At 43.3% G+C, this 15,028-nt stretch overlaps 1 long non-coding RNA gene across 22 annotated transcripts in view; it reads left to right on the top strand.

Annotated features, from left to right (window-relative positions):
* The first annotated feature begins 440 nt into the window (after positions 1–440).
* Positions 441–15,028, top strand: part of LOC122227970 — an 18,704-nt gene continuing 4,116 nt past the window's right edge. The window contains exons 1-7 of one of the 22 annotated variants that reach the window (XR_006206311.1): positions 441–597; positions 1,526–1,723; positions 2,259–2,312; positions 6,160–6,287; positions 8,658–8,705; positions 10,268–10,386; positions 14,106–14,229. This is a non-coding gene — a long non-coding RNA (uncharacterized LOC122227970). Of the gene's footprint in view, positions 598–999; positions 1,100–1,499; positions 1,724–2,258; positions 2,313–4,658; positions 4,843–6,156; positions 6,288–8,657; positions 8,706–10,267; positions 10,387–14,105; positions 14,230–15,028 lie in introns of those variants that run through there. The other 21 variants (XR_006206310.1, XR_006206309.1, XR_006206312.1 and 18 more) reach the window with 21 other exon arrangements.

Genomic DNA, 15,028 nt, shown 5'->3' with positions numbered 1-15,028 from the left:
GCTTCTCTCCCGCTCTTTTTGAAGAAGTGCGTTTATGACTGATCGCTCAACACCTTGTTGGTTCTGATTGCAGAAAACACACCTTATAAATATATGATAACCATCCTGTAATAGAGAGTGTGACAATTTACTTCACAGTGCGTTTCGGGCTGCTAATTGATCGTTTCAGTCCAGGGACGATTTGGAATAAATTATAGCCATCAAAAGGATATCACAGCTCATTTTGGTGGAAGGCTTTCCACGTCGCTTCGCGTACGTCTCCAGGAGAGCGCTGATTGCACCAGCTGGCGGAGAGGAGGGGTGGGAGCCAGCGGCAGAAAAGGAGGCCAGCGGGGCGGGGCGGGGCGGGGCCGGCGGGGCGGGGCGGGGCCGGCGGGGCGGGGCGGGGCCGGCGGGGCGGGGCGGGGCCGGCGGGGCGGGGCGGGGGCGGGGCCGGCGGTGGCGCGCGCGTGCGCGTGCGCGCGAGGCAGCTGCAGGTCCGCGGCCGGACGGTAGAGGCCTCCCTTCTGAGGCGGCGGCGCGACCGCAACCGGCTGGGGCTCCGGTCCCCAGCTCGCGGGTCCTTCCCGACGAAGTCCCTGCGCGGCCCGACCCAGTGTGAGTATTCCCCACTCGCTCTCTTCCTCTCGCAGGCGGCACCGCCTGTTCATTAGAGGTGAGAGCGTCCGCCGGGCAGAGGGCCCTGCTGGGGGCGGGGGTGCTCACGTGCGGAGGGGCTCACCTCCGGCTCGCTGCTGCCCCTCAGCGGGGCTTCCCCAGGGGGTGGGTGGGAGGAGGGAGGTAGAGGTGCTTTCGCGGGGCGAGGCTCTTAGCTCCCGGAGCCGGACTAGCGAAGCGTGGAGTCGCCGCGGCCCGGTTGGGGGCTTTGTGTGCAGTTTAGAGTCCGTAGCTCTGCTTTTCACGGCGCAGTTGGGGAAGAGGGCTCGTGACAGACCCAGGCTCGCGGGGAGTCTTGCCCACCGCAAACCCCAGCGGAGGGCGAGGAGAGCGCGGGTCGGGCGGTTGGCAACGCGAGCCCGCGTGGGGGTCGCCCGTGCCCGAGGTTGCGGGGCCGGCGAGTCGCTCGCTGGGGGATGCGGTGAGAGCGCCGGCCAGAAAGGTTAGGTGCCCAGACCCTGCCCACCCCTCACCCGAGGGGTGTGGAGCCGATCGCACCCCCAGACCCTCGTTTCGTTTTTATTTCCCAGCAAAGTGTGTGCCGTCGCCTGGCGGTCATGGAGAAGGGGGACGCAAAGGCCTAGCCCTGGATGGGATTCGAATTTGGAAAAAAAAAAAAAGTTTTTCCTATTCTTGTCGCAGGCACTTGCCTTTCTGGTCTCCCCGCCTCGCCCACGAGACCTCCAGGCAACTTTTATTTTCTTCCTAAGTTGAAGCGTAAGCAGGGTTGAGGCCCTTCAGCTCACACGTAACCAACCCCTCTGTCCCAAGTGCTCAAAGTCGGGGCTTCGCGCGGTACTCTTAGTTCTTTAGTCCTCTGTCACGTTAATACGTTATGTCAGTCTAGGGCACGGATGTTTCCATGCAGGCGATTTTGACAGCAATCACCATACCAAGCTATTATGAAGTGTGATGTCAGTGCGTTCTGGAGGACGGATAATATATAAGCCAGTTCTTGACACGCTATCTTACAAGGAAACATCTGAGACCATCAGGAAGAGGCATTTTAATTCACACACCAAAAATATTTTGTGTTTGGTTGACATCTTTCAAAATGCTGAAAGAGGTAGTAACATTTACCATTTTGTAGGTATTTATCAATATACTCACAAAAGTCCCCCAGGAAGGAGGAGGGTTTTATCTTCTTGCTGTTCTATCATATATGCCGAGGAACAGAGATGTTATGTGTCCTACCAAATAGTCCACAGTAAGTCAGGGAGAAGGCGCTATTTATGAAACCAAACATCTTCTAAAACTGGAATAATTGGAAAAGTGAGGAAACTAGTTGTGCAAGAAAATCATCTGGTAGCTTGAATGAGAGACCCATATGCTTTTAGTACAAGTGCTGGGTATGTGAAACGTACAGTTTATCTCAGGTATGGAATTCAGGTAAATATTCTGTAAAGCTCCAGTCTTAATGACTACTTAGGTATTACTCTTGGGTATTAAAGACTGATTTTATCAGGAGTCACTTAAAACAAGGGATTAAGTTCAAAAGTATTGCGAGGGCCCTGATGAATGAATTCTGACATCTGAAGTCATCCAAATCTAAGCAAATACTTTAGGCTTGATACTATATAATACAAACTGTATTTACACAGACCAGATTCTGTAGGAGTCAGTTTTACCATGGACTCCGCATGTGTTGACTCAAGGTATGATTTTCTTTTCCTCCATTCATTAATTCACTAAGTATTTATTCATTATCTGTTATAGGTCCTCCGTTTCACTTTGCCATTGAACATGATCCCCATAAGCAACTAATAAATAATTGTTGAAGTGTAACTAGAATATGTGTATCTTCTCCTGGCTCCAGGAAATTTGAGGAATATTATTATGAAAGAGTTAAAAACTGTGGCTTTTCATTTATACAAATGAGAGATTGGATTGATTACTCTCAAGTAGTAAGTCAAGGAAAGAAAAATTGCAGGTCAGGAAGTTTTCTCCAGCTAGTGAGTGCCCTGTACCTACCCAGTGGCATGTGTTTGTTTGGTTTTTTTTTTCCCTTTCCTTAAGGCTTTAAAAACAATGTTTAAAGGGCTTGCATGATCGAATGGGCTTATGACATTCTTTTAATTATTTTAGAATGTCAAGTTTTCCTAAAAATGTCTTGTTCCTCATATGGTATACTGGACTATCTGGTTTTGTGTGAGTAAAGGCATGATATTTTTAGTTAAAATCAAAGCCACATACTCCTTTCTCTCCCAATCTGAAATAAGAATGGCCTACAGTTAAGCAAACAAACACATCCCAAGTAGTCACAAATACACCTGGTTAAAACTCATTTTCATTGGTTTAATAGAAATAGAAAAAACATACCCAATATGTCTATCCCGATTATTTATAGTTTGAATGTTTTTGTGGATAATGCTTCAGATAATTCAGAACAATGCCTATATTCTTGAATATCAAGACATTTCTGTGTGAAATGTATAAGATGCACCTAAAGAATGTCAAATTTTGTGAAGTACAGTAATAGAAGATGTTAAGAATAATTTTATCTCTACTCTAAATGTGTGCTGTAGAGCTGAAACTGTGTAACCAGGATATGACTATAAACTGATGTAGACAACTATACCAGGACTTGCACATATATTTTAGTGTGTCTTTATCCAGCTAGTCATCCTGGAAGTTTGCAATGATGCGTTCATTGCTGCCATTGATCAAACCTGTTTTGGAGCTCTTCATTAGGCACTGTTTTCAAAACTCACAGCACATCTTGTTAAAAAGCCTAGGCAGTGGTAAGTCATCTTCTTTTGTAGACTTTCAGTGCCCTGAAGAGTAGGGAGACTGATCAAGTCAGGGTAGTATAATTTGGGATCAAAACAATCAGAAGGACAATTAGATGGCTTTCTTTAGTAGCTTTTAAACTAGTTCTAAAGTCATTATACAAACATAGTTTGGATAATGGCAGCACCATTGGAATAAAAGTAGCTGCCAAGGGACAGCTTTAAGAAAAGTGCTCATTTGGAGCTGTACATTCTCTTTGATTGTCAATGAATTATTAATTTAACAGTCATATACATGTATAGTACAATGGTATACAGTACAGAGACATGCTCAGAAAGTTACGTTGTCAAGAATTTGGTTGATCTGGATTTTATGAGAGTTCAGTTTTGCTGCTATGATTACAAAAGCTGTTAAGTTCTAGAATATGGAAATGGATAGGAAAAATCCAAGATGTCATGGGCTAAATTCAGGATTGCCATATATAGTTCTATAGAACTGGTGCTCACATTCCTTGAAATATAAAAGAATCATACTCAGTTAAGAAACCAAATTTCACCTGTATTCTATTTTGTGAGCAAGGCATTCACCATTACCAAAAAATTCGGTGATCCTTAGACTGTAGGTTAAATGTAACCTGTGGGTTGAAACGTTTGTCATGTTTAGTAGTTGGTTGTGAATACAGACCCCAAAGTAGATATGTAGTAGAACCACTGTGTACTGCTTTAAGTTAACAATATACTATCAAAATATAGAATCATGAAACTCCTCACCCAGTGAAGTTAAACTCTTATATTCAAGACCAGAATATGAGAGAGGGAATAGAAAGACTAGGAAAAGAGAAAGAGGTAGGTCATGGGACTTTTGAATCATAATTAGTTGAATTTATTTGAGGGAAGAGTTTATAATTCCTTTCCAAAAACCACTAGCAAACAATTTAAAATCTGAGGGAATAGTTGAGATTCAACTCCAGCTGAGACTGTATGGAGTACCAAGAAAAGCAGAAAGAATGTAATTAGCTGAGTAGGAATTTTTCTAAGAGTTCAGGTCTAATACCTTAGTATTATATAAAGGGCCACGGGATCATTAGTGATTAGCAGGGATTCAGACCATAATGATGAGAGATCAAGGCCAGGGGACAAAGATGAAAGAGCCTTCCAGCTTAAACTGAATGTTGCAAATGCTGGTGCACTTACATAGGGAAGGTCAGCCAGCAGATAAAGAAATAGGGCAACAGTCCAAAGCAACAAATGTGTTCTTCTCTTTCACCCAAGAGTTAGATTGGATATGGAGACTAACCAAGTTTGAGCTGAGACGAAAAGAATGACCTTATTTCAACCGTTTATAAGGTCTGGAAATTTGAGTCCTGTCTGCTTTGATGAACTTGGATATTGCCCAGAAATTAGGGAAGGGGACCTGCTGGGTCCTGGATACCAGGGCTACATACCCAACTTAAAGGTCAGTGAACAAGGTAGACAGATCCAGTTCTTTTCTGGGTAGACCTGGTTTGTCCATTAGGTAGACTAAACAACTCCTAAATTTTACATTATAAGTACAAGGAAATATTAGGTACCCAGGAAATCCTCAATAGATATGACAATGGTGGAAAAATAAGTGACGTAATGTTAGCCTTTCTTTTGAAATGGCTAGCCTAACCATTATGTCTATTCATCTTCTATAGACTTAATAAACATCCAAATGTTTCTTACTTTGAGTCGAAATACTAAATTTTGTCTATAGGATTGGGGTGAGGAGGCTCTTAGTAGTTTAAAGCCCATCTCTTTATTAATAGGGTCCTGGTGGTAGATTTACAAAGTTCACATGTGGATCCAGAATATAGGAAAGGTGAGAAATTGCCCTGAAAATTGGGAAGTATCATGTGGTAGAAAGAAAACTGGACCAGGAGCGGAGACCAGGTTTACCATGTACCAATTGTGTTACTTGGAGCAAATTTTGGTTTCCTTTTAGGCAAAATGTATATCAATCATAGTGGTACCCCATGGATCTACTTCAAAAGGTAGTTTTGATCCTAATCTGAGATGAAGTAAATGGAAGGACTTGGTTTATTAAATACTGTGCAAGTGCAGGATTTTGTGTGCCACTGCACAGGTTTTGTAGGTAAAGGTAAGGGTTGTAACTCTTGAGCTATACACATATTTAAACCAAAATATAAATGAAGATGGAAACTTACCTTTGGGAACTTGGGAGAATAGAGTGGTTTTAGCATGGATACTAGAGACAGGTGGATAATGTAGTCATTATTTCTCCTTTCTCAGGTTCATAAGAAGTAGTACTCTGTTGCCATTGCAAGAGATTTAAAAAAAATAAAATAAAAAGCTTCCTGAAGGGCTGTTGGTTGTAAAGAAACCTGCCAGCTTGCTTAATACTATCAAGTCCAGATCTTCAGCATTGGCACTGAAGACACGCTCTCCATGTGGGGGGAAAAGTAGCCAGACTTCCAGGCCTTGTTTTTTGTACTCTCAGAAGTTCTTCTTTTCTTAGACATTTCATTAATTCCCATTGCCATCTTCATATCTTACGGGAGGACAGAAGCTGATTGAAGTTCCATATATTGGTGTAATTGGTCAGCTGTGAACATTTTTTTGCAATTGTTATTCCTCCCACAGGAGCAACCCATTTTTGCTGCCGAGATAGCACAACCTCCCCCCAACCCCTTGCAGGCTTTAAAAAAAATTAACACTTGTATCTTTTATTTTTTCCTACTTTCCTCTGTGTATTTAAAAGTTACAGAGGCTCTTGTTCTTTCCCCAGCAGCGGCTCCAGCTCACAGAAACACAAGTACAGATACAGATAAGACAGCATCATTGGCTCCCACCAACAGGGGGCATGGCTCCAAGACAGGAGGGGAGAATAGAAGGAGAGGTCTGGGATGTTATGGGGCAGTATGCACTCATCTTTCCTTCTGTCGAGTTTCAGAATCTACCCTACTAAAGAGTAAAAACAGTGCCCCTTGTCTGAAGTCATTGGTTAAAGGGAGGTTTCCTGGAAGTTTGTTGAATATCTTCCACACAGTGATACTTCATGAATTCACATTCTGTGAGGCACAGTGTATTTGAGCCAGTGTCGTATATTGCAGCATTTGATTGGTTTCAGGTAGTCTGCGTTTGAATATCACATCTGTTACTTGCTGAGTGGTTTGGGCAAGTTTCTTAATCGCCCCGAGCCTTGTTTTCTTTATCTGCAAAATGACAGTAATAATAGTATCTGCTTTTTAGGATTGTTGTACCTGATTGTTTAGGATTGTTGCTGTGTGCTCAGCAAATAGGAGCTATATTTTTAGACTCTGGGGAGTGAGAAAGGAATACAAAGGAATTCCCATTTTCAAGGAGCTTACAATGTGGTTGGAAGGGACTGAGTAAAAGAAAACTGACAAGACCGTGCAGGGCAGAGAATAGGCATGCCATATAAGTGTTGCAGATAATGAAGAGTTCAGCAGTCTGCCAAGGACTAGGATGAATGGTGAAAGATTTCAAGATAGAGGTGGGAATTATCTTTGGGATTTGCAGGCTGGGTGGGATTCAGATATATATGGTGGAGTTGAGAAGGCATTTCGGATGGCCGGGAGAAGTAGTGATCAGAACACACAGTATAGCAGGGGTGGGAGTATGCCAGAGTGGAAAGTAAACCAGCTTTTGAGCCAGATATATAAGCATAAGAATTCTGTCTCTGCGGTGAGATTTTGGTTGGACAAGTATCTTAACTTCTTTAGTCTCAGTTTCTACAACCTGGAAATGGGTGTAATCATATCTCCTTAAGTTGAAGGGGTTAAATAAGATAATGTTTGTAATGCCTAACATGGTGCCTGCCACCTCACAGGTGTTCAGTGAAATGAAGATAATCCATGTGGTGTTTTGAGAGGACAATGGGAGGGCTGTCTGAAGAGCTGTCTTGCCTTGTGTAAACTAGTAGTGGAAAACAAACCAGAAATGTCCAGTTAGGGAGAGTGGTGAGGAGGCTTAAAGGCCAATTTAAGGAGGTAGGGCTGTTACAGGCTATCAGAGCTATCCAGGGCTTTCCAGTAATGTGAGGGTTTATTTTAGTTAATATCAAGGCACTCTGAAAGCTGTTTTGGAAAAAGGAAGAAACTCACTTTGCACATGTAAGGTGACAGGTGTATAGATTAGGATAGTGGAAGGGTTACCAGACCTGGTTGACCTGGTCTCTCTAAAGTTTTTTTTATAGACAGAGCTAAAGACTAAACAGTGTGGAGTTAGGGAACCTTTGTGTTTCGTTTTGTGTGTAGACTCCTAATAGTGTCACTTGTCCAGAATAAAATCAGTTATAGACCCACAACTTTGGAAAATAGAACTTGATGTTCAGGGACTGTAAAAGGTGGGAAGTAACTTTAATGCTAAGTAAGTCCTAGAACTTGCTTTAGCTTAAAAAATAGCCCTTTAAAAATTTTTGTTCCTTTCTCCTTGTTAATGAAAATGAGTTTGTGCCTTTCGTTGGTTTCCAGGAAGACATAAGTACAGGTCATTTGTAGCAGTGTAGAGTTTGAGGTTAGGATTGTAGTCACATTGGGTTAAATGGTGAGGTAGCAAAATGATAATTTTGGTGACTTTGTTTGGTGACATTGTGATTTGGATGAGAAAATGCTGTCCTTTCCCTTTGGTTTAGAGGGGATTTATTTATATTGTCTCATTTTCTCCTCACCTCTCTCTTTTTTCTGCCCATTGTAGTTTTGTAATGGGAGAATAAATGGTAGAGAATTGTTTTTCTAAAGAAAGTTGCATTGATTATATGGACACCAGTTTTTAAAATGTGAGGAAATTGCAACTACCTATTACTTTTCGGTGGTAGGCCTTAAACATGTTAAGCAGGAAAGGATAACTGACCTACCATTGATTTCCTGAATTTCACTGTTCTCCCATCTGGGGGCAAGGGCAACACGGTGCTAATAGCTCTGAGGTGTCTGGGGTATCCCGGTAGTTAACTGTAGCCAAGTATTGCTTCCCTTGGAAGGAGGATGCACATGCCAAGGGGATTGTGCACAGTGGTTGACAAACATAGAAAGGGGATAAATGACAAAGGAAAAGGCAGGCCCTGTGAGGTTAGAGGCAAAGCAAGCTGGCTTAGTCCTGTTGCTTCTGAGCAGGGGCAAGGAGTGTATTTCATTTCTCATCCCTTGAGTTTATTTAAATTATCTGTTGGGGTGGGGGTGGAAATAAGGCTGATTAATACTAAGATGCAAACATGAGGATTATACCCAGCTTCTGATACTCCTTTTCACTCCATCTTGGAAACTGAAGACCACAAAAGAAACTTGTTAGAAAGGAAGGAAGGAGAGAAAGCAAAAGGTATTTCTCCACTTTTTAATGAGAGGTGTTTTTTGAATATATGCTATTTTTGGATTTTTGGTATCCATGCCACCCTAACAGATCATCCACAGTAGCTCCTGGCTGAAGCCCTGGCCAGCGGGGTTTGAACCAGGGGCAGGTGGTATTGGACAGAGGGTATTCAGGGTGCTGCTGTCATTAATTTTGCTGAAAGAGCCTCATCAGAGACCACATGTCCCCTCCTTGGTGGGTGACATTGAGCCTTGGAGAGGGCCTCCATGCAGTTTTCAGCCTTGCCCCCTCCTCCAACCCTTCTGCCTTCTGCTTCTGCAGTGGGACCTCTCTCTCTCTCTTCCCCTTTTTTTTTTTTCAATTAAATGAATTAATTACCAGGCGTTTAACTTTTTGCCAGACTCTTTCATTATGCCCAGAGTTGTTGCTGAGCGGCAAAGGGAAGTAATAACATTCGCAGTGAGGGGCAAATCCTGTTAATGAACAAATTAAAGTTCAAACAGTGATTCAAGTTCACAACCTCTCCGTGGCTCTTCTCTTTAATAAGAGTTATACATGTTACTTTCCTGCTCTTTTCTCCTTTTTATTACTTTTTAAGCTTTTCATCAACACTGCTGGGGCATATTTGAGGCTCCCAGCCTTTCAGCCCTGACAAGGACTGGAGCACTTATAATCCCATCTTAATTTGGCAACTTTTGTAAAACACATAAAGGGCCCAGGGTCACTTTTGGTCACCAGGGCCCAGTGACCATCTAGCTTCCACCTCCTTCCAGGGCTCTGTGGGTTGCTCCTCTCCCTACACATTCCTCTTCAGCAATCAGGATCTGATCACTCACCTTCCTGCCCCTGGGCACCGCTTTGCCAGGCGGGGCTGCAAGGGTCTGAGCCTTTGCCTCTCTCTGTCCTTCTCCTGTTGTCTTCTCCACCTACCTGGTTGCAGCCCTTAGGGGGAAGGGGACTCGGTGAAAAGAGGGAGGAACCTTCAGACTAAAAGCTGGGAACCTTTACAGGGAAAGGATCCCCTCCTGGCCACCATTGTTATTGTTACCAAATGCTGCTTGCCTCATTTAGGGGACCACGCAGATGCTGAAAGGCCCAAGCCTCATTGGCCCAAACCAGAGCCAGGCAGGGGCCTGGTGGGGAAGGAGCCCAGGCGGTATTGGGTGCCTGCCTACTTCTCTCTCTCCCTCTTTTTTTTTCCCCCTCCCCATACTGTGGATTGCGTGGGGGTCTTTTCCACATCCATGCCTGGCTTCTCACCACCATTCCCTGAGCGTGGCTTGATATAATCACCATGACAACTGCAATCTACGAGCATACACATAATAGAGATGAAATAGACAAAAGATTAGCATGCCATGAAAAGTACAATAAGTTTCTTATTTAGCATTTAGATAACTGTCTTTCCTTCGGAGCAAGCTTCAAAGTTGAAGCCAGTTTAGACCAAGAGGATTAATTCTTTCTCCCGCATGCTTCATTGAATCTCTCATTACCAAACTTTGTCTGTATTGATGTAAGATTTGATTGAAGATTAGAGCATTTAGCAAATCTTGCTTTTCTGCATGTATCAGGTCCTTTCAAGCACGGATCTCAGTGCCCAGTGGTCAATACCCTTACTTTTATCCAGTGTCTGCTTCATTTAAACTTAATCAACTCCATCAACGAACTGGAACAGGGAAACGTCCCTGCGGTAAGAATGTTGTGCTTTTGTGGGATAATTCTTTGCTCTTTCCCGATCCGTTGCCGTTAAACCTAAAATTGCACTATGATGAACTTTTTTTTTTTAATCAATATGATAATGACAATTGGGCCTGAATGCTCTGGTAGGACTTAGACTTGAGCTGAATCTGGTTTCCATCACTAAAACAACTTCTGGTCCTATGATAGTCCGCCTCCTTTTGTGTGGCTTTAATACCTTTTCTTCCCTGACATTGAATATTGCTCAAGCTGGAAAATGATGCATCTTTGTAGGGAAGGCTCATATGTCACAGCCAGAAAGTGAAGCAGACCGATTGGTTGTGTGAATTATCTGACTTGCTGCAGTGAATTATTTGCACTGTTTCCCTACCTAGTCAACAAGTTCCTGAGGTATAGTAGAGATCAATCAAAACTGACAGCCTGCATGTGAAGGCTTTACTGTGTAAATCTGGTGCACTCCTCCTAGCCATGCCGGCCCTGGCATCTGTATATCATTTTTATACTGCTACCAGTAGAGCAATTTCAAAAGTATTTGCAAGGAAAATGCGTGTCCCCATCTGTTCCTAGAAGCATAAATGTGCCACCTTCAGAGGGTTTTCACTGGTAATCATATCTTTAATGATCAACAGACTAGTGATATATATTTTTCCATAAAATGGGGTTTTCTTCACTTTATTGTGATTGGCTAGAATAAATAGCTTTTCCATATGTTCGGGAGATAAAATATAAGATTAGCAGAGGTCGTTTGTTGGATAGTAAACAAAAGAAACAATTCATTCCAAATAATCTTTGAACAGAAGCAATGACAAAATTAAGTTGCAATAACAGAGCATCTGAGGCCCCACATCAAAAAACAGACCTTGTTCCTCCTTGGAAAAGGAGCCGTTTAAGAGTAGAAACTTAGAGTCTCCTAGAGGACTCTGGTGGCTTATTTTCATGAGGCAGGGGAGGGAAGGAGCAGGGTAAGAAGGAGAGGCTAGAATAATACTTATTTGTTCTACTTCTGTTTTAAAGTCATATTTCCTATCCCTTTATTTTTTAAATTTATTTTTCAAATTCCTTTCCCTTTATTTTACCTGCTATTTGCCCATCTTCACTGCAGCACCCTCAGTAAGTGTGTTCCGAAAGTAAGAAAATGCAACCTTGCTGAATTTCTCTTCAGGCCTATAAGGAGATAGGGATGATTCTTGTACTTAAAAAATTAAAAGGCTGGCTTCCTCCATGGGAGATTTCTCTTCTTTCATAGAAAAGGGTGACCTTGAAGAGCCGAGCACAGTACCTGCCTTTAAGTGAAATTCCAGAGCCATGCAAAAGCTATCTCAAGATAGCCAAGACCCACCAGAAACCCCCTGGGAAGTGTTCTTAGCAATCTGATCCCACCTATGTAGGTTACAGTCTGAAGATACAATCAGGCCCTGACCTGCTTCCCCACACTTGTACCCACACATGTATTCTCCATACTCAGCACCCAAGAGGCCTACCCCTTTTCAAATGCAGACATTCTTAGTTCTGTAGACACTGTTAGAAGTTTGGAAACTTCTCCAGGATTTCTGTTAGAGGTTTCCACTGCCTAATTAGTAATCTTCAATCCTATTTTATTTGCAGAGTTGGGAGAGAACCTCCTGTTCCACAAAGGACTGACATTAGTTGTAAGATGCCTGAATCTATGTAAACAATGTCTTCAGCCTTCAGGCTCTCCAGAAAATAGGTGTAGAGCTGTTTAGACCTGTTTTCTACATGTCAGGAATTGAGAATGAGAAGTTGGGATGGGAGTTTCTCTGAAACATTGAAATTAAGAGCAGTTAGGTTAACTGTTCAGCTGATTCTTTATTGTTATTTTTACCCCCTTGGGACAATGTGGGTGTTGGGGGGGGGGGGATTCTGTCCTTTCTGTATATGTTACCCTCTTCACCCCCGTATTCCCCAGATTTTTTTTTCCTCTCTCCAAATGCCTATTGCTCTCACTGCAGCAGGAGTGTATAGGTATTAGTTTGAAAATTGGAAATGTGGTGTTCAGGCTGATCCTAAGCAGAAAGTCTATTAGCATCTTAGACCTGACTTGTGTTAATTTCCTGGCCCCAGTGAGGCTTGGGAACACTGACAAATCAGTAGAAAAAATAGCTCACTTAAGTCTCTGGCCAGAAGAAGATGGGAAAGCTACCAACAAAAGATTTTCTTTTAAAATTTCCCCTTAATCTTAGAAACATAATCTTATAGGCTGGGTTGTACATAGGTAAGTGTAGACTTTATAGGATTTTACAGGTAGATCACATTTTGCCTGATCTGAAACTGTATTTGCTATAATACTACAATTAAGACTGAAAGAAAGGGAAGTCACACTTGTGGTTGCCACATTGTATTGTGATATACTGCAGATCTGCAGTCTGCAGTGAATTTGCTTGCTACAAGGAAATTCTGGCATGTGTTGTGTATGAATGAAACATGATTTACACTCAGTTCAAAAAATTGAATTTCCTGATTTCTATATATCTTAGTTTGAAACCCATTTTGCATTGAATTTCTGTGTTGTTTTTAGAAAATGAAAAGAAGTAAACTCACCAACTGATTTTATGTGGGAGAAATAAATGTGTGATGTTTGCTCCTTCCCTTGTCCAGGAGGACGAGGCTGTTAACTATAGGTGGGACATTTCCCACTCTGTTCTCCTGTGTCCAGGGGTCCTGTTTAACCTACAGATCTCTGCCAGGAATATTGCTGTCCACACGGGAGTGGAAGACACTGCAGAGCTTACCTTTGGGGCTCAGGTTGGCTGAAGCTCTGAACCATAGAACTGCAGGCATCCAAGGTTTTCCTAAACACTAGATTGGAGCCATTTGCAACATATAGTCCTTTGCTGCTTCAGAACCACAGACCCTCTACATGTGCATATCCATAACAGATATGGACAAGCATTGCAAATTTTAAAAACAGACATACTATGTTCAGGGTGAAAATTACTGCAGCAACAATGCCATCTCTTTCCCTCCAAAGTCTCACTGCCACCAAGCAACCTCATCAATAAATCCAAGCTTATTTCACTGAAAATGTACTTAATTCCAGAAAAATTACTAGATATGTGTATGTAGCAATATTATTTGTTAACCAGTTTTATGAAAAAACCTCTCCCACCTTAGAAGAAAATATTGAACCTTAAACTCTAATTCAGATGTTTAAAAACATGTAGTTTAATACAGTGTTATTTTGCATATAATGTCTCATGATTGTAATATGCATAGTATTTGATTTTTTTAGATACCCCTTAACAAGACAGGGGAGCAAGCAGTATGGTGGTTTGCAAAGAAGTTCAGATTTTAAAAATAAGCTTAAGGAATTGCCTGTTTTAAGGAAAATAAACTCAATTGATTGTTAAAACAAAATGAACTATTAAAACTTAGTGCCAATTAACAATCTTTAAATTACTGATGAAATGCCACCTGGATCTTAAAAATGCCAAGGTGTTTAAAGTTATCCGAAAATGAAAAATTTGGAGGAATTGAAGTACCTTTTTTGTTCTCCCTTACTCTGAACAGGATACTAGTAATACTTTGTCACTCCTGGCTTTTACTGGGAATTTTCATCTTGTTCCAGAAGGAAATAGCAGAAAAGCAACTTTTACAGTTAATAGCCTCAGTCTAAAGAACGTTATTTCTAGGCAGAATGTCTACAGTCACCCTTGTCTGTGAACACTCGTTAAGGTTGTGTTTTAATTTTAGGTCAGAACAACTGGGTTAAGATCTGGAGAAGACATTGAGTTTTCCCTATGGGGGAAGGAGGGGGAGAAAGGAAGCTAATTGAGTTTTACTGTGCGGCGGAAGGACTACTCCAGGCACCAGTGTGGTAAGGAAAAGTGGATTTGTAAGCAGCGTTCTTCTGCCCGTCCATGTCTTAACCCACTTGGAGCCATTCACCTTGGGAGCAGGTTGCGGGTGGTCACTAGAGACCTCCATCTCGCTCACTTCCTCTCAATGGCCTTTTGCCCAGACTTAAGGTACCTTCTTCCAGGATTCCCCTCCCCCATCCCAACACAAACGGCGATGGACGTGACAGCTGTTTCGTGAAGCCTGCTGGTCATCCCGGAGGGGAGCAATCCTGTCCCCTCTGGGCGTTCAGAATCCTGCTTTAGGATCCTTGCACTCCGCAGTGCTGAAAGTCAGCGAACAGTTCTGGTTCGGGGCCTCGGGGACACGTGACCCGCGGGCAAAGTCCGGGAACCGTCGGTGGGTGACGCTAGGCGCGACTCAGCTGTTCCGCAGCCCGGCGCCTTCTGACACCTTCTGACGAACCTGGCCGCGAGCGCGGAGCGCGGCGGCCGAATGACCCTGGACCCAGGTCCGGTCCGACCCCCGTGAGCAAGTGTCAGCCTGAGGATGCACCCTGCCCTGGCGGGGCTGGAGGTCGACCCTTTGCACAGGAGAGGCTGACTTGAGAGCACAGGCACGTCCCCAGTTACTACTCGCCGCGGGTCAACCTCGAAGCAGGCGCGCAGGGAAAAGGTGAAATGGGGACTGTGCCCTTGCTGCCCGCCCTTGCCCCTCTTTGTGTCCCAAGACATGGCCTCGAGAGTACAGACGCGGCTCCGGGCCGCAGGGCCAGAGACCCTGTGGTTTCATTCCACTTGGCTTCAGGCGAAGGCTGA

This window comes from Panthera leo, chromosome C1, assembly GCF_018350215.1.
Source record: "Panthera leo isolate Ple1 chromosome C1, P.leo_Ple1_pat1.1, whole genome shotgun sequence".
NCBI lineage: Eukaryota > Metazoa > Chordata > Mammalia > Carnivora > Felidae > Panthera > Panthera leo.
This window is presented reverse-complemented; position numbering and strand designations above follow the sequence as displayed.